This window comes from Delphinapterus leucas, chromosome 17, assembly GCF_059928025.1.
Source record: "Delphinapterus leucas isolate spDelLeu-1000000601 "Yukka" chromosome 17, BTC_Dleu_Yukka2, whole genome shotgun sequence".
Lineage (NCBI taxonomy): Eukaryota > Metazoa > Chordata > Mammalia > Artiodactyla > Monodontidae > Delphinapterus > Delphinapterus leucas.
This window is the reverse complement of record NC_143145.1, coordinates 17,308,726-17,336,090: the sequence shown is the minus strand read 5'-3', so window position 1 is coordinate 17,336,090 and position 27,365 is coordinate 17,308,726. Positions and strand designations below refer to the sequence as shown.

Here is a 27,365-nt window from a genome sequence, read left to right as displayed (position 1 = left end):
ACTCTTTCTGCTTTAACTGAAATTGAAAACAATGTAACTTCAGAGGTGCTGGAGATTGCCACCTGGAAGCAGAAAATGAAGATGGAAAGAAACTGAGTCCTGATCTCATGCTTGGACCCCTGGAGTGCCCATGACTGGGGTTCACAGGTAATAGAGTCATAAACCAGTAGGTTCTCTTTGCTTACATAAGTTTAATTAATTTTTCTGTCACTTGCAACCAAAAGAAAGTAAAGTGATAATCTATTTCTTGTTTTACCAGTGTCTTTTCCTTCTCCCCCACGGTCCTCCAAACCCCCTATTAATTTGCTATTATTAATCAGCTCTAGCCTTAGGAATGAGATAATCTAGTTTGTTAATATTTTATCCTAATTTGAATCAATATGCTCTGAGAAGGCTTGAGAGAGTTTTGGTACATGTCTATTTAACTTCTTAGAAATGCTTTTATTAAAAAACTTTTTTCTGGGCTTCCCCGGCGGCTCAGTGGTTGAGAGTCCGCCTGCCGATGCAGGGGACACGGGTTCGTGCCCCGGTCCGGGAAGATCGCACATGCCGCGGAGCGGCTGGGCCCGTGAGCCATGGTCGCTGAGCCTGCGCGTCCGGAGCCTGTGCTCCGCAACAGGAGAGGCCACAGCAGTGAGAGGCCCACGTACCGCAAATAAATAAATAAAGAAAGAAAGACTTTTTTCAGAATCTTGGCCATACTCTGGATAGCTCATGCTGCTTGATAGCAACATATTGCTGTTGATCGTCTTTAAAGCCATAGAGCCTAGCATCAAATCTCAGACTTATCACTCATGAGAGTTATATATTTGAAAAAGTTATAATATCTCTTGCTATCAGTTTCTTATTTTACAAGAGTGAGGATAATGATACCTCACAGCACTTAGAACAAGGCATTACATTGATGGCTGCATGTGAAATAAGCTACGTCCTTTTAAATTAATTTCTAAGTTGATGGGATGCTTTCAGCTATTCAAATAATGGTTATTGATCCATGTATTCTGTTTACAGATTTTTTTCCCTCTGTAAACGTTTACTTTAAGATATTTCATTTCCTCCTTTTACCTTATAGGAGAGAGGGTCAGAAAGAAAGGGGGAAAATAAATGTAAATAAATATTACTTTTTGTTGTTTAGTTTGATATCACACATGTCGAAAAAGGCTGAAGTCTTTAATTTCAATCAGCCTTAAGAGTTTGGATTTTTGGTAGCATAGTCCTTTGTTCTTGAGTTTCTTCTATGTTTAAAACTTTATTTTCCTGCAAATACTATTTTTGCAGAAGAGCATTTTACTAGACATTTAAATTTTCTAGAATGATAGTACCTGAGGTAACTCCTGGTTTCATATCCATTTAGACATACTTGTAATTTCAGAGGAGTTATTATGTGTTTCTGTAGCATTCTAATAGTTTAAATGTGCCTTAAACACGTAAGTGTTATTGTCAATCTTCCTGTTTTACAGTCTTTCCAATTCAATCCTGCCTTCCCCGCAAGGAAGACAGCTAGGAAACCTGCTCAGATTTCCTCTTCTCAGCCTCCCTGCTGCCAGCTTTCCTACTCCCTTTCATCCCATAGGAAGCCAAGAGCCTGCTCAAATTTCCTTTGTGGAGTACGTATCCCACCTGGTTACTTCTTCTCCTATTCAGCAACAGGTGGTTATTTTTGTACTGTCAGCACGTTGGACTCCCTGGCTGTCAGATTTCATTCCCACTGGAAATGTAGACATTTGAGTTTGTTCCAGGCGTCAGTGGGTATATTGCCAATTTCCATTTTCTGAAAATAATTTTCTTTTGATGGAATAATCTTGTTCCTTAACGATTCCATTAAATCAAAAAAAAAAGATTTTAGTTATACTTAAAGGCTGAATCAGTGATTGATCTGTTTGTTGCCTCTTTTCTGATTTCTTTCAAATGGTCTCCAAGCATGTGGATCATACCAAGATAGCCAGTGAACAATGGAATCAGAATTCCGGCAACCCCATTTTCTAGCCATGTTGCATCATGAATTTCAGTGTTCTTCTCTTTACCATTATATTTGGGTTGGAAAAAGCTAATAAATCAGAATTCCTAAGGATAGAACACAGGACTATATACTTAAAAAAATATTCACCCTAGGGAATAGTAAATGCTAGTCAGGCTTGGGATCCATTGGACAAAACAATATCGTAACAATGAAAAATGAAAATATTTAATAGGTGTTTTTTTTTCCCCCATAGAAAGAGACTAAGAAAGTAAAGCTTTTCAACAATTTGTTTCAAATAGGAAAAGCTAAGAGACAATATGATCGAAATGATAAATGGCCTCATCAGTATCTCCCAGGTATGAATTTTTCCCAGCAGTCTCAGGAACGTGAAAACATTTTACACATGATGCTGCCTAACGACTTATCAAGTGCTTGCTTCGGCAGTGAATATACTCAAGTTGGAATGATACAGAGAAGATTAACATGGTCCCTGAGCAAGGATGACACGCACATTGGTGAAGCGTTCCATGTGAAAAAAAAAAAAGACTTAAACTAAATTTTACTCTGAGCTCTCATGCTGTTGATCTGCCTAGAAATTCAGTCTCTGTTATTATGGGGGATTACTCATCTTTTCCTAAAGGGTTGTGCAAAACCTCATACGATCTGATTCAGAGCAGAATATTCCAGAAGGCTCCTTCTTTCTTGACTCATGTGCATCATCACTAATGGGCTCTTCATTGTAGTCCTCATGGTGACTTGGAGTCAGAAAGCACCTTGGCTCCCTCTATACTTTTGGACATTCGAGTTTTGGCTTTGCCTGGAGGTCCAGTGACTAGGGTACACCAAATCCCTCTCTGAGATTATGTTCCCTTATCAAGCTCTAAGCCTCACCAAGAGACAAAGGGCTTAGAGCACTGCTGCTCGGTTTGTTCTGCCGTCTTCCCTTTCACAGTCTTGGGTAATCTCCCTGTCTTTTACTTTGATCATTTGTGCTTCTACCATCCATTTGATCTGTAATTCTTTGCCATACATATATTATCATCATGTGGCATGAACGCGGTATGAGTTCCATGTACAAATAAGATGAAAGCAGCTTCCCTCAACCTTTTCATTGCTAAGGGTGAAGGAAACACAGGGCAGGGAGGTGTAATGTAATGAACAGCAGCTTAAGAGCTATACACGAATGCACTTAAAATTGGAAATGGCCGCTTAAAGGCAGGAGTATATCTGAGTAGAATTCTCTCATTCCTAAAATAAGGACAGTAATACTTAACTGCTCTAGAGGTAATGTTGCTACAGAGGTAATATGCATAACACATCTGGCCCAGAACAATTGTTCCTTCATTATTAGATAACTGATAGTTGGCATGAGGCTGGGTAGACCATTATGCACAGGGAATGAATTTATATGAGTCTTCAGATCATAGCCTCAGCCAAAAGAGCTCCATGCTTTTGAGTGTGTGAGTCTATTTCCACCTCTTCATAAGATATCTTTTCTTCCATTCTTTTGTTCAACAAATGTTTATTACTTAAGATAAATCATATACTTTGCCATAGTCTACGATTTTAATAAGAAAGGCTAACACAGCTTGTCACAGAGTTCATATTGAGGTATGTGTGTAGTAGGGGAAGGCAGCCAATTAAAATGCAGTGTGTTGAGTGCTAAGATATATGTTGTAAAGGGAACTTTTACGCACGGGTCATCAGTCCATGCCTGAGTGGTAGAGAGAAGTGATACCTAGGCACAGAGATCACCATCTTCTAAATACTTTGTTAATTAACTGATTATTTGTTGCTTTGCCTTCTTTTTGTTTTTTGGACATGTGGCGCAGCATGTGGGATCTTAGTTCCCCAACCAGGGATTGAACCCGTGCCTCCTGCAGTGGAAGCGCAGAGTCTTAACCACTGGATAGACAGGGAAGTCCCGCTTTGCCTTCTTTCTAAAGGCAAAATGCTTCATAGTTACTTGGCTCTGTTAGTCATACTTTAGAACACAGAAAGTGCATTTGCCCTTGATTAATTTACATCTAGTTGCATCAGGTTAAAAATAAAGAGTTCTGACGTCCACACTGATAGTGTCTCCTATCTTCCTTTTCTTAACTTTCCTGTTAAAAAGATCAAGGCAATGATACCCCTTTGTCTTTTCTTTCTCCTTGTTTAAACTGGGAACATTTTCTTTAAACAAAAATCTTATTGGGATATTAAAATTTAAAACAGAAAAAAAAAAAACCCAACCCACATGTGTTTTTGTTAGTCAAGAACTTCTCAAATTTTCTCCATCCCCTCCCCACTATTCTTTCCTAACCCTCCAGAAATCCCTCTACAGAACCCTAGTTTAGCTCAGATAACGTAAGACAGGTTGAGGAAGAGAGCAGGCTTTCTGAGACTGAATTATGGTGAAGAAGTGATTTAGCATTTGCCATACCTGAAATTCAGGAAGGTAGTCAAGATGACGTTTCAAATTATTTCCAATGATAAGCGTTTATAGATAAATGATGCATTAGTGAGATCTGAACTGCTTTTATTCAGAACCGTTTTCTTTTTTTTTTTTTTTTTTTTTTTTTTGCGGTAAGCGGGCCTCTCGCTGTTGTGGCCTCTCCCGTTGCGGAGCACAGGCTCCGGACTCGCAGGCTCAGCGGCCATGGCTCACGGGCCCAGCCGCTCCGCGGCATGTGGGATCTTCCCAGACCGGGGCACGAACCCTTGTCCCCTGCATCGGCAGGCGGACTCTCAACCACTGCGCCACCAGGGAAGCCCCAGAACCGTTTTCTTGTATTTCAGTAATGTTTCTAGGCCATTCAGATTAAAAACTTGCTAGTGCCACTGGAAACAATAAAAAATGTGTCATACAGAATATGAAGAAAAGATAAAGTGACATGGTCTTGCCAATCTTATTTTTGGGAAAAGCATGGAAATTTCATGTTTCTTCTTGGTGTTCTTCAAGATTCGAAGTCTTTTTCTTTTCATATGTAGGGATTTGAAAAGGTCAGTATTCAGTAAGACAGGAGAGATTTGGCCATATTTTATGAAACTCTTGGAAGAAGGAGAGAGAGAGCAAGAAAGAAATTTTCCAAGTGGTTGTACAGATGAGATGTTATTGTGCGGTGTACTTGCTTACAGCTGGTAGTAATCACTCCTCAACAGCATACGATTATTTCCCGGTATCAAATGTGAACATATGTGAGCCTTTCCCTTCAAGAGCACTTTTTATTCATGTTCTTGAATATAGGTTATCATTGTGATCCTAATGCACATTTATTAGAGTCTGTTTTTAATCAAATGAAAGGTCTTTACTGATGAATATTTCTTGTGGGTAAAAAAGCAAACCCACTGAAAAATGGATAACAGAAATTTCTTTGATAAATCATTTAGTTTTTCTTCTTCATTTTGAAAAACACGGCTTGGTAATGTATCTCTTCAGAGGCTGTTGTTTATTCACAAGTACCATAAATATTTTTTTACAGTAATGCAGAGTTAGCAGCTCAAGAAAGTAATTCTTTTGGAGAAAACCATCATCCACCTAATATTAAAATAATCTTAATTAGCTCCAAGGTAAAAAGTATTTTGGTCTCACTTCCATTTATTTTCAGAAAATTTAAAAGCAGTTCTTTAAGATATACTTCAATATGATGTCATCATAACTGTGGTAGGCTGAAAAAAATGTTCCCCCAAAGACATATTCACTTCCTAATGCCTGTAATCTGTGAAGATTATCTTATATACTCGTGTGGCAAAAGATGTGATCAAATTAAGGAACTTGAGAGAAGGCACTTAGCTTGGATTATGTCATAAACCTTAAATACAATCACAAGCGTCCTTATAAGAAAGAGATAGAGGGATGTATAGCAGACAAAGATATACAGAGTTGAAGATGGTATAAAGACAGAGCAGAGGGAGATGCAGCCAGGTTGGTTGAATCCATAAATGTGGAACCGAAGGATCCTGAGGGCTGACTGTACATGTATATGTACAACATATATCTTAGATTCTTAGTATAATTTTTGTTGTTCTTTCACTGTAAAGAGACAAAAGAAACCTGATTATAGTAGTGTAAATCCACAACCATTCCAGTGCTCTGACAGTAAATGTACTAGTAATTGTAGTATACAAAGGCAAGCATTCCAACTCTATTCCCTCATACCAAATTTATCAAGTCTTCCTGTGACACTCAGAGCAACACACCAAATCCTAAGGAAAGCCTTAGAACTTAGAATTTACTTCTCACTTTAAGTTTCAAGTCCTGGTATCCTTTCTTTGTAACACTCTTACCAGTGCAGATTGTTTAGAAAGAACTTTAACTTATTCTTTCATTACCAGGTTGTCAACAAATATGTGCTATGCATTCGTTATGTGAAGTGTTGGAAAATAAAGCAAAATCAGGTGCAAAGCATGACAGAGGAAAGCTGGCAAAGATGGATATTAAAACAGACTCCTTTCTTTGTAAAGCATCTTATGAAGTCATAGGAACCCTAAGAAATTGCCAATATTTAATTATTTTCGACCTACAATAACTGTGATTTCATATCGTTCAACACAATCATTAGTAGAGATTTGGCAGCTCACTGGTGAATTTAATTTGACTTAACGTAGTGTGCCAAACCTGGTAAATATATTCAGGCCAGTTTTCAGTTTGTTTCAATCATATTCAACAGAAATGAGTGTTTCTGTTTTTTCCCATAGGTCCGTATAAACTAGACTGGACTTTTGCAAACACCTTTTAGAAATATTCAAGTTCTATTAGGCTGCAGTTTTAGCAAAAGAAGACATTCTTCTCACTCACTATACTCTAGACCGGGGATAGACAAACTGTTTGTTTGTTTTTTTTTGTAAAGGGCCAGATAACAAGTATTTTAGATTTACAGGTCATATGGTCTCTTTAGTAACTACTCAAATCTGCCCTTGTAATGCAGAAGAGCCATAGATAACATGAAAGTGAATGAGCATGGCTGGGTTCCAAAAAAACTTTATTTATTCATAATGAAATTGAAATATTTTGATATTTTTTACCTTTGATAATTTTTATTTTGATAATTTTTCAATATTTAAAAAATGTAAAATTCATCTTTAGTTAATGGGCCATATGAAAGCATGCAGAGGGTTATCATTAGCCCGTGGGCTGTAGTTTGTTCATGCCTGCTCCGGAAGTACATTTGTCAAAATGTTTAGGAAACTCTTTGTGAGATGCTTTTGGGTCCATGACGCATTAGGCTCAATAGACGAGCCAAGAGAGTCCTTCCAAGTTCAAATTTCCTAGAATCCTATAACTTCAAATTTCTACTCAGGAATGCGGTCACAAATGCCATTATTCTGATATTCAGCAGGTTCTGTTCTAAGAAAGGAGATGCCTTTTATTCTCCCGCAGATATTCTCAGCAGTACTGTACACTAACTGGAAAAAAAAGTAACCGAGTCAGAGAGGAAACTAAACCAAGGGAAATTTCATTTCCTTTCTAGCACAGAAATACTAGGCAGTGTCAGATTTTTCTCCTGCATTCATCAACACCTCTTCCAGATGAAGGTAGTGCTTTGAGGGTCAAATAGAACAGAGCCCTGGGCAACCCCATTGAGATCCATGGACTTCCTCATGAGCTAGTTTCCTCAGTTTGGAAGTCTGCAGTGAGATTAACTTGCTTCTTTCTTTTGCTCTGTCCTTTTAACTGTTAATATCTACTGAACAATCTTTCATTTTGCCAGCTATAATCACAAACAGCCACAAGGTTGGACAGTTTATGCCCCTAACTTACAAAGGGTTCATTCAGTGATTGATTTCATGTCTGAAAAAGAAAGATTACCTATGAGGTGTAAGTAAGTGGGTGTGAGCAATCCCTGTTCTTCAGGAAAACGAACACTTCATTCTGAGCTGGAGATTGGCCAACTGGACAGCGATTTGAGAACATTTTTTCATCCTCTCCTTCTTTAGCTGACTGCTCTTTCCACACTAGATAACTGAAGTTTTCACTTTCATCCCTGCCTGAAAATAAAGCCATTTGCAAATCTATGTCACTTTCCAGAGCTGGTTGGAGAGAGAAGGCAGTAGTGTCATTTTATCCTACCTCAAACAGAATAAGGTGATTTCAGTAGAGTAGACAAAGATCTCTAAGTCACACTTGGGACTTTTCTCTTTAATGTGAAAAATAAAATCTGGGCATGAATTATTGGTTTGAGAATTGTGAGTGGTGACTATTACATGTGAAGTGATTTTCTTTGTGCCATGGTGGTTGTTGGAGCTTTCTACATAATATGGAATCCGGTTTAATTCAAAACTTCATCACCTCTTTACCTCCCTGTGCCTCAGTTTTCCTCGTCTGTACAATGGGGTAATAACAGCAGGCTGTTCTGAGAACAGAAGAGTTGATTCTTGTTCTTTGCATGGTTTGCCTCATTTAATTATTATTGACCCAAATATCAATATCTCTGCTACCTGAATTCTACTCACTGAGTACATTGTGTTGGGAATGTTAGCCCTTGGAAAATCCAGCTTTTGCTTAACTCTTGTGGCTCTTCCTCTCAAACCCTATAATCTAGTCACAGAGATGACTTTGATCCCGAAAGACTATGTTCTCCCTATTTCTGTGCCTTTATACATATATTATTCCATCAGCTTAGAAACAACACACTTTCCTTCCTTTGACTTGCCTAAATACTAATTTCCAGATGCTTAGAGAGTTTCCCTTTGAGAAAGACATTCCCAGCCTTTGCCCTTTGTTTCCCATCCTAAGCCATAAAAGTTTCTATGCTGCATGCTGAGTTGTTTTTTTTAAGCACCTGGTTTTATTTATTTATTTATTATTATTATGTTTTGGCCACGCCATGAGGCTTGTGGGATCTTAGTTCCCAGACCAGGATCAAACCCTGGCCCCCAGCAGTGGAAGCGTGGAGTCCTAACCACTGGACCACCAGGGAATTACCCTGCATGCTGAGTTTTACTCAAGCACTTACATTGTATTATCTACGTATCTGATCCCCAGGTTTCTATACCGTCACCTCTTCATAAAAAAAGGGCTGTTTTTCCTTTGTTTTCATACCTTAGCTTAACATTAAGTCAGAAGTAAGAAGTGAATGTTATTACAATTATTGACCTATAAAACATAATTTAATATGATAGATAAGATTAGAATTGTAGAGAAATGCTTAGGGGGGTTTTCTCTTTTCATTCTTAGTCTTGTACACTTGATTGAGGGCAAAAAAATACTACAGCCAAGAGATCAGCAATAAACCATGTCCTGGCTGTACAATCTGTCCTGGATTTCTCTGTTCTCTTAGATTCTAGCTTCACTACATTGGTCATGTTTTTTCTCCTATTATTGCATTCAATTATGTCCAAGCCCAAGTATGTATCATGAGAGACTCAGTAAGAGCCGAGGCAAATGCAGGTATAAAATAGTTTCTTCTTGGAATGTCTTGTTCATTTTAGCAGGAAACAACCAAGAGGCAGCAAGAGTAACAAATTAGGTGATAAGAATATAAAATTAAATTAGCAAACACATACTTGTTCCTGTAACACAGAAAAGTCAGATTTGCAAGTTGTGTGACTTGCATAATAACAGGAATATCGATGTATTATAACGAAGAGTACATTGGACCAAGAGTGAGAAAACTAGGTTTTCGCCCGGACATTGCCACTTCCCAGCTGTTTCAATTGGGCAATGTCATCCTTTCACTCCTAGTTCTCTCTTTTGTACCACAGAGTTGGTTATATTAAGATCTGGTGTGCTTTTTATTTCACTGTCAGAATGTCCAGCTAAAGAGGTCTGGGTCTGCTCTTTGATAAAAACCCTTACTCCTGGGCTTCCCTGGTGGCGCAGTGGTTGAGAGTGCGCCTGCCGATGCAGGGGACACGGGTTCGCGTCCCGGTCTGCGAAGATCCCACATGCCGCAGAGCGGCTGGGCCCGTGAGCCATGGCCGCTGAGCGGGCGTGTCCGGAGCCTGTGCTCCGCAACGGGAGAGGCCACAACAGTGGGAGGCCCGCGTACCGCAAAAAAAAAAAAAACCCTTACTCCTAACTAGTGTTTTCTCAAGCTAAATCCTTTGTTCCTACCTTGCATCTGTGGGGAACTCATTCTGCTTAGAAAGTTGTGGAGTAGTAAATTTGGGAGAAAACATTTCAGTAAACAGGATTGCTTCTAGTTTTTAAAAGCCCATAGAGAAAGTCCTAGAAGCTGGGCGAACATTCTCTAGGATATTCTTTGGATTTTTAATTTGGATACTTTTCATTCCTTTAATCAAGCAACTGCAGGATGGGATCTATAGTAATTAATCCTCAAAAGAAAAGTCTCCTAAGCTTTCTTTCCGGCTCCAAAAACTAGTGTATTGAAGATTAGCCTGCTCTGCTTCTGCAGCTGGGAAATTGCTGTAAAGCAGTTGTCCAAATCCTAGACTATCTGTACAATCACAAGCCACTGGTGAGATTCAGAGCCAGAAAATGGGCTCAAGTGAGTTTAATTGACAAAAATGTTTCCCATCTTCTGATGGAAATTCTCTTGTCCTTGCTGTACACAGCGTTCCTTATTCCCCACCCCTTAATCCTGGGCCCTAGAAGCCTAGATATGATTAAAAAAAATGTATTCATTAATTAAAAGAGATGACTGGTATTTGTGTGTCTATTCAACTGAAGGCATATCTGAGAACCAGCCTTATTCCTTTTCTTAATTAGGGGCTGCCGCTTCCTGCCTTTTCCTGCATTTACACCCTCTATCTCCTTCCAGGGACCGCTGTGCTCATATGTCTGTCTCTCCCATAAGTGACCATTACATCTCCACCCCACGCCCTGAAATATCCATTACGTTCCAGTTCTGAACTTTACCCTGTCTATGCTCTGCTATGTATTCAGTAATCCAGTTGAGTTTAAATTGTCAGTAGTAGGTATAAGGCACCACATTTCCTACAAATCAACCATGTTTAATGAGAATAAATTATGACTATAATAGGTGGGTTAATAGTTGCTAACATCAAACAGTCAAATTGGCAGGTCTACATTCCACCTTCAATAAACTTGGCCCTGCCCTTGTGTTCTGCCTAGTGACCAGAGGCCTTCATTATTTCAGAGCTGTGGGCTACCATCTGCCATTGCAGACATATATTTTCCATGCCAGGGAAGGGATTTTTGCTGAAGAAAGAATATCACGTAAAATCACTCATATTGATAATAAACTAGCCAGAGACAAAATCTTGAATCCTCCTTCCATCTCATCCTTGCTTTCCTCTCTGTCCTCACACCTCCATTTCTGCAATTGATCGGCACTGCGTTTATGAAAACATTTCTTCTACTGACTGTGTTGAGAAAGGGATGAAGATTTATTCCAGTCTGGCTCCCGATATTGTCAAGAAGTAAATTGTCCCTAAACACCCTCACTTCTCTGCTCTGTTGGTGATCATCAAAATTATTGCAAATGTCAGCTGAGAGCGTTCTCATGCAGATGGAATCTGAGCAGCACAGTGAACAAAAATAAAATTTCTTGCCTTTGGAGGACTCAAACTTATTTTGAAACCTTCAAGATGAATTCATTAGAATACAATTTTTCTTTTAAAAATACTTAATATGCTCTGCTCACCCTATATGGTATCAACCTTCGTATTACTCCTCTAGGAAAAAAAAGATACAATTTTGAGCTTCTGTTTATTCTTAAGAGATTCCAAATTACCAGACAGATAGTAAAGGAACTGACTCAAATATATTTGTCAGAAGAGAGAGCCTTTGTAACCTATCTCCCCCAGGTGCAGTTTTGAAACCACCTAATGCTAATGAATGGGAGGACTGCCTCACCTCTGGATGAGACACTGTCATGGTAACATCTGGATTGGATTAACTCTTCTGAGCCAGTATTCACTCTCCTACTGAAGCAGAAGCAGGGACATGGTCAGACTGTAAACACTTAGCACAGGACCAAAGTCCAGAGATCCCTAGAGTCCCTAGCCACCTTTTGAGAATTCACTGTCAAGTCATGATGAGATGGATCGGGAGAGTGGGGAAGTGTAGGTTTCCTTACTCTTATCCTAGAGTTGTGTCCTTTTCCTCTTGCTGGCTAACTCCTGCAGAAAGGGGAAAAAACGTGTAACAGCCAGGGGACCACACCCTGACATTTTATTTCACCAAAACTTCATAGCAAACTTGGGACCTGGTGAAAAATAAGATGCGAAGTCAAGTTACATTCTGGGTCGTTTTGTGGCAGTTTGTCCTCATGTGGAAAATAAATAACAGGGATGCAAGAAGCATCATGTCTGATGTTTTTGATTTTTAAGATGACACATACAAAATAAACCAACATTTTGGTCAGGATGAACTTTCTCAGGGTCAGATACTTTTGTTTCCCAGGGGAGGTTTAAATAACACATTCAGAACGAGACCTTTAGCCTTGGCAACAGATTGTCAGGATTGCCCCAGGCTTTGAAAAAATACATGTTTCTCTGTCAGTCTACCTTATTTTCTTTAACATATTGATGCAACTAGGTAATTTCAGTGTGGGCTCCAGATTTAGCACATTATGACGTGTTTAAGCAGTACATATATGGTTAAATTCTTCACGCTAATAATCGAAGAGATCTCATTTATACTCTCCTTGTCTGCTTTGAATAAAAATTATAACTAAATTAATATTTGTTTATTGTAAGTTTTATTTAAAGTCTTGAACTCTCCATTAAAAAAGTTAAGATTTGGGAAATCGGATTCAGATATCATAGTGCCTATTTTCTAATATTCAAGATTCATAGAACCAGGTTGCTTGTCATCTAGGTAACAATATCATTTTGTTTTTCAATTTCTGAAATGGGCAAAATACTAGAGAAGAGGAAAAAATCCATTTCCTAATGACCAATCACAACCTTTAAAATGAAAAATAGTTAAGAAGGAAAAAATGTATAAGATTTTAAATAATAGATCCACTTCAATTATATGAAATAAAAGAGCAGTGTTTGAAATATTAGGAATATCGAGATCAACATTTTCATGATTGTCATCAATGAAATACTAGTCAGATGCCTCCTGAGGACAATTCACGGTGCTAGATATGAGGAATTTAAGTATATGTTTTGATCCTTATTCTGTAAAAGTATTTATTTAGGAAGATGAAACTTATAGATAGATTGGCATGACAGAAGTTCTCAATGAATGATCAAGTCACAAAATGCTGTGGGAATTCAGAAAGGGAAAAAAATATTGTGATGTAATAATCAAAAGAAGGAAAAATGATTTGAGTTCGGCTTAGACTATTTGGACTTAGAAGAGGCGAGAACGTTCCAGGCAGGTGGGCCTAGAAAGCAAAGCTTTGAAGATGGCAATGAGCTGTTAGGGAAACAATAAACAATTCCCTTTGATTTGTGAGAGAGGTCAATGGAGACTCCAGGAACCATATCAGGGAGGCAATCATGCAAAACTTCCTTACTGGGCTAAGGAATGCAACTAGATTAGCGGGAAATGGAGAAGTATACTCAACAGAACTGGAATTATATGTTCCAAAGTTAGCGGATCATGGACACAGAAGGAAGGGGTCAGAATCTCAGGAGAAAACCCTCAGAACTGATATTGCTGGACAGATCTTGGCTGACTTTAGAACCTGCTATCCTTTAGTTCATCTTTTCCATCTTCATTTCACCTGGGCTGACCCTTTCTTGGCACTGAACACAGCAACTTGCAGTCCATGTTTCTTCTAGGCTAAAAGCACTTTGTGGATAAAAATCTGTCTTTTTTCTTTGTTTCTCTAGTTTGCAGCACATTGACTAACATACTAGAAACTCAATAGCCATTTGTTAAGTGATTGATTGAATGAGTGAACAACTAAATAAGACAATTATAGCAATTAAACATTTCAGTTAATGGAACTAGAATGCCAATATTCACCTAAACATAAGATGACAATGTCTTTTCTTCCTCCCTCTTTCATGTTTCCCACATCTAATCTACATCAGCAAATACTATGTCACATGGTAGCATCCTCTGCCATACTCTAGTGGCTGAAATTATCACAAGTAGGCCTTGATTGATTAGAAGGGAGGAGACGAGACCCATCTCTAGATGGGAGGAGTGTCTAAGAATATGGGAGCACACTGTCTACTGTAACATCACTTCCTTTGCAGCCTATTGTACTTTTTTTTATCCTGTATGCTGCCACTCCATTTCATTCATCTTCCTAAAGTAACAGTGCAACTTCCCTCCTCAAAAGCCTTCAATGGGTCTCCATTTCCTTCTGAATAAAGAGCATACTCTTTTTTGTGTGTGTATTTCCTTTTTTTTTTATTGAAATATAGTTGATTTATAATGTTATGTTACTTTCAAGCATACAGCAAAGTGATTCACTTATACACATACATATATACTATTTTTTAGATTATTTTCCATTATAGCTTTTTTTTTTTTTTTTTTTTGCAGTACGCAGGCCTCTCACTATTGTGGCCTCTCCCGTTGCAGAGCACAGGCTCTGGACGCACAGGCTCAGCGGCCATGGCTCACGGGCCTAGCCGCTCCACGGCACGTGGGATCTTCCCGGATTGGGGCACGAACCCGTGTCCCCTGCATCAGCAGGCGGACTCTCAACCACTGCGCCACCAGGGAAGCCCTCCATTACAGGTTATTACAAGATATTGAATATAGTTCCCTGCGCTATACAGTAGGTCCTTGTTGTTCATCTATTTTATATACAGTAGCGTGTATATGTTAATCCCAAACTCCTAATTTATCCCTCCCTCACCTTTCCCCTTTGGTAACCATAAATTTGTTTTTTAAGTCCGTGAGTCTATTTCTGTTTTGTAAATAAGTTCATTTGTATCATTTTTTAGATTCCACATGTAAGTGATATCATATGACATTTGTCTTTCTCTGTCTGATTTACTTCACTTAGTGTGATAATCTCTAGGTCCATCCATGTTGCTGCAAATATATATATACTACGCCTTCTTTATCTATTCATCTCTTGTTGGGCATTTAAGTTGCTTCCATGTCTTGGTTATTGTACATAGTGCTGCTATGAACATTGGGGTTCATGTATCTTTTTGAATTAGAGTTTTTGTCTTTTGTAGATATATGCCTAGGAGTGGGATTGCTGGACCATATGGTAACTCTATTTTTAGTTTTTTTAAGGAACATCCATACTGTTCTCCATAGTGGCTGTATCAATTTACATTTCCACCAAACGGTGTAGGAGGATTCCTTTTCTTCACACCCTCTCCTGCACTTATTATTTGTAGACTTTTTGATGATGGCCATTCTGACTGGTGTGAAGTGATACCTCATTGTAGATTTGGTTTGTGTTTCTCTAATAATTAGTGATGCTGAGCATCTTTTCATGTGCCTGTTGGCCATCTGTATGTCTTTTTGGGAGAAATGTTGGTTTTTTTTTGATATTGAACTAATGAGCAGTTTGTATATTTTGGAAATTAATCCCTGTTGGTTGTATCATTTGCAAATATTTTTTCCCATTCCATAGGTTGTTGAATAAAGAATATAATCTTAATTTCAACCCACCTTTGCAGTATTTTCTTCCACTATTCTTAATGCATTTAAACTATGCTGGACCCAAACTTACTGTTACCTATAAATGTTAGCTTTCCTGCTTTTATCATTTTTGCTAATGTTCTGTCTTCCACTTAGAATGCTGTTTATTTGTACAGTAGCCTCAGTTTCTAAAACTTCATCTACCCTTCGAAATCTAACTAAAAACACACTGCTTCAGAGAAGCAGATAATAAATAATTATCTATTGTGTGTATACTTCAGCATGTCCTTCCCTGGATTACTTAATTACATTTGATTCTACTGAGCAGGCTCAAATTACACTACACCATTACTCATAAAAGTTAAAACACTTAAATATATAATATATAATTACTTAATAAGAATTTTAAAATATAACATATACAATCACTCTAGCAAAAGTTTAAAAAACTAAATTTGAAGTTTCAGTCCAATACTTGTCTCATGATCATTCCTTTTACCAACTACTAGTAAACTTTCCCCTTTCTCTGTATTGGAGGTTAAATCAAACACAATTTTAAATATTATTTCTAAAATATTTTACATTTTCTAAGTTCAAAGGCTTCTAGTGCAAACATATAACACTTGGGTTATCTTGATGACTGAATGGCAGGTTGACAAAAAATTCTTACATGGCCTAGTCTTTAGTTTGCTCAAAATGTAAAAAAGGGTCATCAGTTCATCCTCTCTCCTTTTTTAATTGTTATATAATTGACATATAACATTATCATCTTCTCATAGTAGGTCCTGTCAAATCACTTTGCATTTTAGTGGTTTTAGGTCTGCAGTCACCACAGCTGCAAGCAACTATATAGTCTATTCTCTCTTCCATAAGGAAGTAAATAATTAAATGTTTTAAATAAGTTCTGCCCTAGGTAAATATAATTCTTTTTTATGTGATAAACAGATATTTCTCGTGAACAGTTATAAAAACAACTATAAACACACAAAAATGAATGTATATGCCTAATTCTATCATTTATAGAAATGGATTCTGAATAATTTTTTTGTTGTTTTAAGAAATGATGAATAGCATAAAGTCACCATTCTTAACCAAGCTAAGTATGTATTTATGTACTAGGTATACATTTATGTAATAAGGCAATGTTGAACCCCTTTTCTAGGTGTTGTCTTAACATCATGGCCTTTTTCTCTGTGTTTCATTACCTGGGTGCAGAGCTTCTCTAAGAATAGAATTAAAATTACTGCAATTCACTGTCTATTTCTTTCCAGATTTCTAACTAGAGTGGATGTAATGAAAAATAAAATTATTAAGCACATGGTTCTAATAATGAAAAACTTAAAAGATATCACACAATAGCAAGAACATATATAATGTCTCTTTTTGCTAATTAACTAGATTTCAGAAAGATTCACTACTAAGGCTTTAAACGTAGATTTAGGCCACTACATTTACCTGTTCAAGAAAAATAACAAGATCAGATTATTTTAAAGCAATTTTAAAATGTTACTGAAAAAAATTTAGGAAAAAAATTTTAAAAAAGCAATCATACGTTGAGTAAATAAATTACAGTGTAACTATGGAACAGACTATCAGGAAACTGCTAAAAATGAGGTAGTCCTATGCCTTGACAAGGAATGATGTTCATAATATATTGTGAATAATAAAAAAAAAATTACGGCTTCCCTGGTGGCGCAGTGGTTGACAGTCCGCCTGCCGATGCAGGGGACACGGGTTCATGTCCCGGTCCGGGAAGATCCCACACGCCGCGGAGCGGCTGGGCCCGTGAGCCGTGGCCGCTGAGCCTGCGCGTCCGGAGCCTGTGCTCCGCAACGGGAGAGGCCACAACAGTGAGAGGCCCGCGTACCACAAAAATTAAGTTTCAGAAATGTATGCTTAGTATTGATACCACTTTTTCAATCTCTCAGAGTAAAACCTTGAAATCGTCCTTGACTCTTCTCTTTGTCTCACGCTTTGCTTTTAATTCTTTGGGAAATATTTTTGACTGTACTTTCAAAATATGATACCATCTCTCCTCTGCAGTGGGCTCACAACAGTTCTCCTTGTTCTTCCTTTTGCCACCCTTCAGTGGGTTCTCAACACAGCAGTCAGAATAATTTCTTTAAAACACAAGTCATACCATGTTTACTGTTTTGCTCAAACCTGCCAGCAGCTTCCACCTCGCGCAAAATGAAAGCCAAAGTTCTTACAGTGGGCTACAGGCACCTCCATGATCTCATTTCCCACTGCCTTCCTGTCCTCATCCCTCTTCTCTGCTCCCATAGTTTCCTCGCTGGTCCTAGAACAAGCTACGCGTCCCGCCTTAAGGCTGTTTCATATCCCTGGAATGATCTTCCTGCAGTCCCCACATGGCTGACTTGTTCACTTCCTTTAAGTCTTTTCCCAAATGTCACCTTCTGAATGAGACCTACCTCAACCACTCCGTTGTAAAATAGGACATTACAGCCCCACCTTCTCTCGTAGTCCTGTCTAGTCCCCTTAACCTTTCCTACCACACTATACATTACTTATTCATTATAGTCATTATTTATTATCTGCTTCTCTCTAAAGAAAGTGATCGCCATGAGAGGATGGGTCTTGTCCATTTTGTTTACTCCTATATTCCGAGTATCTGGAACAGTGCCTGGAATACAGAATGTAATTAATAAATACTAATGGAATAAGTTTTTTTTTTTTCAGTAATATAGAACCTAATCTCAAGAGACACATATCAACTGTTGTTGAAGATGATAACTAGAAAGTTTGGAGGGGTGGATAGCGTTTTTACCTTTCACTTTCTATAGCTCTATAATGTTATACTTTTTAAAAACAGTACTACTTTTATAATACCAATGCATATCTAAAAACAAAAAAGAGAAAAAATTCAACCATAATTGTACTATTCTAACACATTCAATACTGAGTTTTCCTGTGCAATTAAATAGACTTGTAAACAAACAGATTACAAACAGCTTTTGCAGCTACATATTTTTGGAAACTTGATTCTAATATACTGTTGCAAACTTCTTTTCATTATGAAAGAAAGATTCCTAATATGTGTTTCCCCAGAAATTAAGGAGAATTGTTAAAATGCAGACTGGAACTTTTAGTGCCACCCACATTTGAGACTGCATTCACTCACAATTTCTGATAAAATTGCACTTCAGAAGGAGACAAAAAAAGCAAACTATCCTTCAACTTGATATGACTCAAAAGACTTGGAGGTCTGTGTGGATACATGTACATGATAGTTATGTTGTCTTTATATTTGTAAAGCTCATCAAACTGTGGATATCATCTGTGACTCTTTCTCCAAAACAGAGCTAGCCTTAAACGTAGAGAAAAAAATAGGTAGTAGGTTGACGATTTCATAACAGTTGACCTTTGGCAAAATATGTTTCTATTGCTGGTCATAGTAGCCAAAATAAGGAGGAAATAAGAAATTGCCTACAAGAGTACTGTTAGGATTTATCCATGTTTTCTGGGAGGATGAACACTGACACATAATAGAATTACTTTTCATTCTGATCAAATGATTAGCTATTTCTTAGTATAGTCCTGAAACAGTGGATCAAAAAGAGGTAAATGGCATGGGGTAAGAAGAAGTAGATTTAGGAGGGAGTGATGAGCAATGGCAGGGGTCAAGGCAAATGGGAGGGGCTATGAAAGAGGCGGGCGCCGGAAGTCACTGGTTTCAAGGAGCTTGTTAAAGGGCCTTAAAATAAATTTGACTTTATTATTGCTCTTAGCAGTGTTAGCAGACAGAATTGCATCTCTTTCATGCAATTATTCATTCACTCAGCAAAATTTCATTGAGCACATACTGTGTAACAAGTCCTGGGGTGGATAAAAGAGTACATTTGTAGAAGATTAAGACACAGCATGTGCCTTTGAAACGGACTGCATTGGAAATTCAATGAGGTCAAGTGTCTGTTGCTTCCTGCCCCAGAGCAGCCCTTGTCAAGCTCACTTGGAGCTTTCCCTTCATTTCCTGAAGGGACTCAGCCAGTCCCAAAGCTGCCAGGAGCATACAGCAGTTTACACAATCTGACTCCAGGCTGCTGGAGCGGCTCACGTGCCCAGCTGCTTGGAGAGCGACAAGGAAGGCAGCTGTGCAAGCCCACAGGCCTTGCATGGCCACCCAGGAGCTCTCCCCAGAGGGGAGAAGCCGGAGCTACAGCCCACCTGGCTACCGCAGGACATTGAGAGGTCAAGCTGGGAAGGGCCAGGGCTCTACAAACCATCACCTTTAATCCTGAACCATGCAGGACAGGGCTTTGGGGGAGCGTTCTGGAGCCCAGGTAAACGCTTGACCTTATTGACCCTTATTTTTACTGCCTTTTTTTCCATTTGCCAGTTTCTATACCTACTTTCCTCATTCTCTTGATTTATCCTAATGTTTATTAAGCACCTACATCTTGCCAGACATTCAGATACTGAGGAATACAAAAGTGAAAGGGATGTTACTCCTTCACTGTAAGAGCTCTAATACCATCAAAGGAAGAAGAAAGGTACCCAACATTTATTGTGTATCTCCTATGTGTCAGAACCTGAAAGGGCATCACATACAGACTTATCCAAGCCTCACAGTGACCTCATAAACAGCTAAATATTGTTGCCAGTTTATAGATTGGGAACCAGAGTTTTGCCTTCAGCTAGTATGTGATGAAGCATTGTTCACTACAGGTTTACAAGCCAGAATGACCTAGAATAAAATCCCGTTTCTCCCATCACTGCTAATTATGTTACCTAGCATGACCCCACGAGGTATTCTAAGCCTCACATTATTTTACTGTAAAATGGGAATAATAACTAGTTTATTGGGTGTTTTTGAAGATGAAATGGCGTCAAATACTCACTACTAAACTCAGTTTCTGACACAGGGATGGCACTAAATAATATTACCTTTATGTTTTGTGAATTGACATTTGAATGTAGGTCTGTCTGACTCCAAAGCTCTGAAACATACTCTCCTCCTTTTTTTTTTTTTTTTGCTGTGTGCGGGCTTTCTCTAGCTGTGGCGAGTAGGGGCTACTCTTCGTTGCAGTGCGCGGGCTTTTCATTGCGGTGGCGTCTCTTGTTGCAGAGCACGGGCTGTAGGCGTGCGGGCTTCAGTAGCTGTGGCACATGGGCTCAGCAGTTGTGGCTCGTGGGCTCTGGAGTGCAGGCTCAGTAGTTTTGGTTCACAGGCTTAGCTGCTCCGCGCATGTGGGATCTTCCTGGACCAGGGCTGGAACCCATGTCCCCTGCATTGGCAGGCGGATTCTCAACCACTGGGCCACCAGGGAAGTCCCTAAAACATACTCTCCTCTTATAGTAAACTATAAGGAAATAGGCTAATGAACATTTACTTAAAAAAGCCTTAAAAATCAGTTTTACGTATGATTCTTTTCTGCAATTTAAATGTATGTTTTTTATTTTTTTCTTTTAACAATCCCCTGTAACCATTCTACAGTGTATGCTTTTTCTTTTTTAACTCCATTTAATTTTTGACAAGTGGGAAAAGAGATGTCTGTATTAATTATGATATAGGCTGTGTTGCTCTAACAAACAGGCCCCAAACACACTGGCTTAAATAAGATAGAAACGTTATGTCTTTTTCTCTCATGTAATAGTGTGAAAATGAGTGGTCCAGGTTAGCCAAGCCACTTTTCTTCACAGGCCATACAGGGAACCCAGGCCAAAGCTGGATGCTGTCCTAGGCTTCAGCCCATAAGAAGACCAAGAGGATGAGTAGAGGGCAAGCAACATCCTTTAAGAAACTGACATGGAAGTTCCAAACAACACATCCACATTCCATGTGCTTCTCAAGGAGGCTAAGAAATGATTCTAGCTGGACAGTCATATGCCCAGATAAAACTCTCCACCTGTGCAAGACAGTTTGAGAAGAGAGAAAAAGTAATGATGTGCTGATGCTAAGTTACATAACTATATCATGCCCCTGCAATAATTTGGTTGCTTTTTCTTTTATATGTAACTGAATGAGTTGGCTAGTAAGGCTATAGGCTTGGCAATTTTTTTTTTTCTTTTTTTTGCGGTACGCGGGGCTCTCACTGTTGTGGCCTCTCCCGTTGTGGAGCACAGGCTCCGGACGCGCAGGCTCAGCAGCCATGGCTCACGGGCCCAGCCACCCCGCGGCATGTGGGATCTTCCCGGACCGGGGCACGAACCCGTGTCCCCTGAATCGGCAGGCGGACTCTCAACCACTGCGCCACCAGGGAAGCCCAAGCCTTGGCAATTTTTTAAGTCTATAGCAGGCACCACTTTAGGACACAGATAGATTCTCCTAGAGAGCATCTTCTTTGACTACTACAGATATAACTATTTTCTTTCTCATCTATTTTTATTAATCATTAATTTTTATTTCAAGAACCTACTAATATGCTTGTCTTCTTTCCTAGGAGCTCTTCTTCACATAGGAAATGATACTGTCTTATATACTTGAATATCTCAGGGCATAGCAGTAAGTCTGCATATATTAGAAGATTAATTTTGAATAGATGAATGAACAAACTGAAATATGTCACATAAATATATTTATGTGTTATATATAAAATATAATATATAAACCTATATTTTATATGTTAAGAAATATATGTGTATTTCTTGAATGTAGGTTGAGTTGATTCATGTATTGGGTATATTTTGTGAGATGTTGTGAGAAGACAATAAAGGATAAAGGAAGAATAGATGTCCTCCTACCTCAATGCACACTTTAAATATACTCAGATGTATTTATTCCCACATTGGGTTCATTCTTGATGCCCTGAGGTATATAAAAGCTTTTAGTTATTTACACAGCAAATAGTGATGCTTGGGTAACTTCAAGATATATAGTTCTTCCTGATACGAAAGGTTTTCATAAAAGACACTTTTGTTTCTCTTAGCTATCTCCTGCATTTGTCCCCATTCCCAGCTGAGTCTTTGAAAGGTTTGTGATTCAAGTAAAGTTTATAGGAAGTTACCTTCCTAAAGCAGTTTATGAGAACTTAAAAGAGGTTTCTCTCCACTCTCAACAAAATAAGCTTTTCTGTTGATTTATTGCCCTTTCCTCTCTTTTCTTGAAATCTCAATCTCTCAAAAAAAAACACAAAAAACCCCACCTTTGCCTGTTTTTAATTTTCATTTCCCTGGCAAGCTGTCTTACTTTTTCTTTCCTTTCATTTTTTCAGAAATGATACCTTTCCCTCTTTCCCCACCTCTTCCCCAGGTACCAGTGGTTTGAGCTTTTTTTTGCCCCCAAATTCTGCCTTTGTTTCTCAGCTACAGTGCAATGAAATGTCTTCCTCCAAACGTTTGAAAGACCTCAAACCAAGTGAGTTTCAGGATAATCTCTCATTTTCCTCACCCTGTTGTACATTATCATGTTATATATCCAGGTAAATGGATATGTAGCAATTTGCTTATAATAACCTGCATATTTGACAAATAGAGCTAAGAGTGCTTAGAACGCCTTTAATAGTTTTGAAGGAGGCATTTAGAACACACAAGAGCAGTTGGCCATCTATAAATCTGGCAAAAATTATTTGATTTGGTGACTGCTCCTTCTATCTATCTTAAAACAATCTTGGCTATATTCATTCTTAACTAAATTATTTTCCAATCAAATATATGTCATTTGGCAAGTAGCTTCTCCTAAAAAAGAAGGCTACAAAAAAAAAAAAAAAAGAAGAAGGCTACAACAGTAAAATTCAGTGAAATGTTCTGTGCATCTGTATATTGCATATAAATTTTGTTCTGTGTGTGTATGTATATTTAGATATTATTTGTGAATGCAGAGAATCACATGGCTTGGGACTGGAATTGAAGATGCTTAATAAAACCTCAGCCTACTTATCTTCCCTTATGCAACCGGTATGGACACTGAAGTCAGACAATCCCGAGCAAAGATAGTGGACATTTATCAGGGGAGTAATCTTAGGTAAGTACCGTAAAGTCACTGGGGTCCAGGGTCCTCAACATTGAGAGGCCAAGAATAACTATCTCAGAGTGAGGATTAAATGTGATAAACTATCTGTATTAGAGCTCTCCAGACAAACAGAATCAATAGAACGTGTGCGAGTGTGCATGTATTTATATATACACATATATACGTTCTAAGAGATTTATTATAAGGAATTGGCTCAGATTATTCTGGAGGCTAATAAGTCCCAAAATCTGCAGGATGAGTCAGTAAACTGGAGACCCAGGAAAGCCCGTGATATATTCCATTCTAAGTCAGAAGGCCTGAGAACCAGGAGAACTAATGTTGTAGTTCCAGCTCAAAAGCCAGCCAGCTCAAGACCCAGGAAGAGCCGATGTTCCATTTCAAATCTGAAGGTAGGAAAAAAACCTGATGTTCCGGTTTGAAGGCAGTCAGGCAGGAGGAATGCTCTCTTGGGGAGGGTCAGTTGTTTTGTTCCATTCAGGCCTTCAGTTTATTGGATTATGCCCATCCACATTAGGGGGAGGCAATCTACTTTACTCAGTCTACAGATGTAAATGTTAATTCAATCCAAAAACACGCTCACACCCAACACCCAGAATAATGTTTGACCAAATATCTGGGCACCCCATGGTCTAATAAAGTTGACACATAAAATTAACTATCGCAATATCTAAAGTTCCTTTCACAATGATTGAAACAGGGCTTTATAAACATTTTACATAAATGAAAGACTAAATAAAACCATGATACAAACAAAGGCAAATGGCTTTCTTAATCATTGTTTAATAGGGAAAAGAAAAAAATTGGCAACACAAAAATAATTATTCATGGAGAAGCTAAAAATCACTTTCGAAGGGTGAGATAGAAGAATGAGGAGGAACTGGTCTCAGGAATATACTTTAAAATACAGAGTATTATGGTTTTCCCGGGAGTAAATAGGGCACACAATCAACCACAGCAAACCACAGAATGAGAAAATCAGCCTGTGGCCAACCCAAAGGACAACTTTATAACCACAATCTGGGATGACTGATGAGCCATAATTCTAGTGGAAATCTATCATGGAAATGAAGGGAAAAGTCTCGTGTTTGGTGCTGTATCTCTCAGTGAATTCTATATTCAACAACTCCTCTAAGACAACAGATAAAGGCTTCAAAACCATGGAGGATTTTAAAACTTAATTTTCCCCAGAGAAATAAAGGGAACTCCTTATGGAAAAGAAGCTATAGACATGGATTTGGTATGGGACATTTTTTTCAACAGATCCTATTATTTTGACTTGAATACATCTGAATGTTCTATACTTATTCATTGCCTGCTAGTGCCAGGCATTATGTTGATTCTATCATAGGTGTTGCATTCATATGTAAATATTGTAAGTTACATGTGGATATCCATTTTACATATGAGGATACTAGACCTTAGAGAAGCAAAGGTTAAAGCCACATATCCAGATCCAGGGAACACTGGATCTGGGATTCAAACCCAAGTCCTCCTATTCCAAAGTCAGAATACTGAATAGCCCTGGGCATACTTTACAGTCGACCCTTTCTGTCGCATGAAGCATGACAAATAGAGATGCATCTTTTTTTTTTTGTGGTACACGGGCCTCTCTCTGTTGTGGTGTCTCCCGTTGCGGAGCACAGGCTCTGGACGCACAGGCTCAGCGGCCATGGCTCACGGGCCCAGCCGCTCCGGGGCATGTGGGATCTTCCCGGACCGGGGCACGAACCCGTTTCCCCTGCATCGGCAGGTGGACTCTCAACCACTGCACCACCAGGGAAGCCCGAGATGCATCTTTTAAAAAAAGCTCTTTGAACACTCTACAAGCAGCAAGAAATCTGGCCTCCTACCTAAAATTTGCATATATGTTTTATCATCTGTACACACTGCAAAATAGAAAAATCTTGCCTGAAGGCAGTAACACTAAGCCCAGCTGGACCATCTATCATGGGGAAAGAGAAAATATAGTATTTGTTTTGTCATAGTAGGGGGGGATGGGGAAGAACTGCCTCCTTACAATGTGTCTAATTCTCCTTTGTCATTAAATTCGTGCGACGGGTGCTTGGCAGTATTTTTCAGTGGCTATGAACATGGGCTTTGGGTACTATTTAGAACAAAAGAGACTAAAGAGACAGGAAAACTAAATATTTAGATCCTGAATTGAGAAAATACGTTTACAAAGACGACTACCGGACTACTACTGGTTTCGACAAAAACCAAATGCGGTACATTTTTAACAATTGATGAACCTAGGTAAAGGGAATATTGGTGTTTTTTGTACTATTCTTACAACCATTCTGTTAGTTTTAATTTTATCAGAATAAAAATTTTGGAGATAAAAACAAAGATAAAATAGATTAAAATGCGTCTGCTCCAAAAAGGAGTATGGGATTTGTAACCGGATAGATGTGGTTTGAGTACAGCTATGCCATTTGCTAGGTATGGGACTTTCAAAGAATTATTTAATCTTTCCAAGCTTCAATATTCTCTCAATAATTGAGATAAAAGACACTAATCACAAAAATATATTGTATGAATTGAGTGAAATATTTTCTATAACATGCCTAATAGAATTCAACATATCATACCAAAACAGTCTCATGATAATTATAATAATAAATATTTGCTTTATGAATTTAATTTGCCTATGTTATCAGAACAATTTTTAACTCTTTTTTCTCAGGGAGAACTGTCTCAGAATTACTGTGAAACAAATTTTGCTGCATCTAATCTTCTTCAAACATCAACTCTGATCTCCGAGATTGTCAAGGTATATTATTCACCACACTTTAGATCACTGTATACCTCTTTGGGAAAAGCCACGGAGTTATTTTTACAAAGCTAATAATAAAAACTTCTAGAAAGAGCGAACAGCTCTGTTGTATAGACTCTAGTCTTCTCCCTAGATGTGTTTGTCAAAATGAGGCCTTTTTCCCACAGGAAAAGCTGTCAGAAAATCCAGCTACTGTTTAATACCATTTCCCTTTTAGTGGACCATCCATATAAGTCAGAAAATCTACTGCTCACAGAAAATTATAATTACCTAAAAAAATATGGTTGGTGTAAAAAATAACAAATTGTTAGTAAAATTACTGTAAATAATAATAATAATAATGCCAGCTTACATTTCTTTATACTTTCAGTTACTATATGGTTATATTTATATAACATTCTTTAAATGACAAAGTTATAGAGATGGAGAATGGATCAGTGGTTGCCAAGGGTTAGTGCCCAATGCGGGTGGTGTGGGGGGCATGTAATTATAAAGTGTCAACATGAGGGATCCTTGTGGTGATAGTAATTACATTGTTCTGTATCTTGACAATTGTAGTGGGTACATGAACCTACACCTGTGATAAAATTGCACAGAACTAAACGTGAACACACACACACATGCACACAAGTGAGTGTAGGTAAAACTTATAAAATCTAAATAAAATTGGTGGATCTTATCAATGTCAATTTTTTGGTTGTAATATTGTGTTACAATTTTGCAAGATGTTACCATTAGAGGAAACTAAGTAAAGAGTACTTATCATCTCTCTGTATTATTTCTTTCAAATGCATGTGATTTAACAATTTTCTCAAAATAAAAAAATTTAATTGGGAAAAATATTGCTTAATGTCTTTTATCGACCTTGATGCCCATAGTAACCTTTTGTGGTAGAGAAGAGATATTTTTCTAGGTCATTTACATATATTTTCGCTCTCTGTCCAACTTTCAGATAGAATCTTCTGCCTTTTAAATTGTGAGTAACTCGTACATAAGTGCTGGGTCCCCACTTCAAGATAAACAAGTTAGGCAAATGTGGATATATTCGATTTGTCAGTTGATAAATGAGGAAACACTTCTCCAGGAAGAATAGGAGGAGCTTGAGCGAGTACAGTTTCTTGAGCATGCCCCGGGGAAAATGAAGTCATTGTTATCTGATGGGACACCTTGAGCAGGCTGCCTGGCAAGCCACCACCAACGACGACTGTCCATAATGAGAGTCTGGGATCAATTAAGGAAACGTGAACTTCTAACCTGTGTGAACTGTCACGGTTGAGTC

The 27,365-nt window shown here is 38.3% G+C and overlaps 1 non-coding gene across 1 annotated transcript; it reads left to right on the top strand.

The window, feature by feature from the left end:
- Nucleotides 1-2,392: 2,392 nt before the first annotated feature.
- On the top strand, nt 2,393-2,495 carry LOC115804054 (U6 spliceosomal RNA). Its single transcript, XR_004024898.2, has one exon. It is a non-coding gene; the product is annotated as a U6 spliceosomal RNA (small nuclear RNA).
- The last annotated feature ends 24,870 nt before the right edge of the window (nt 2,496-27,365 follow it).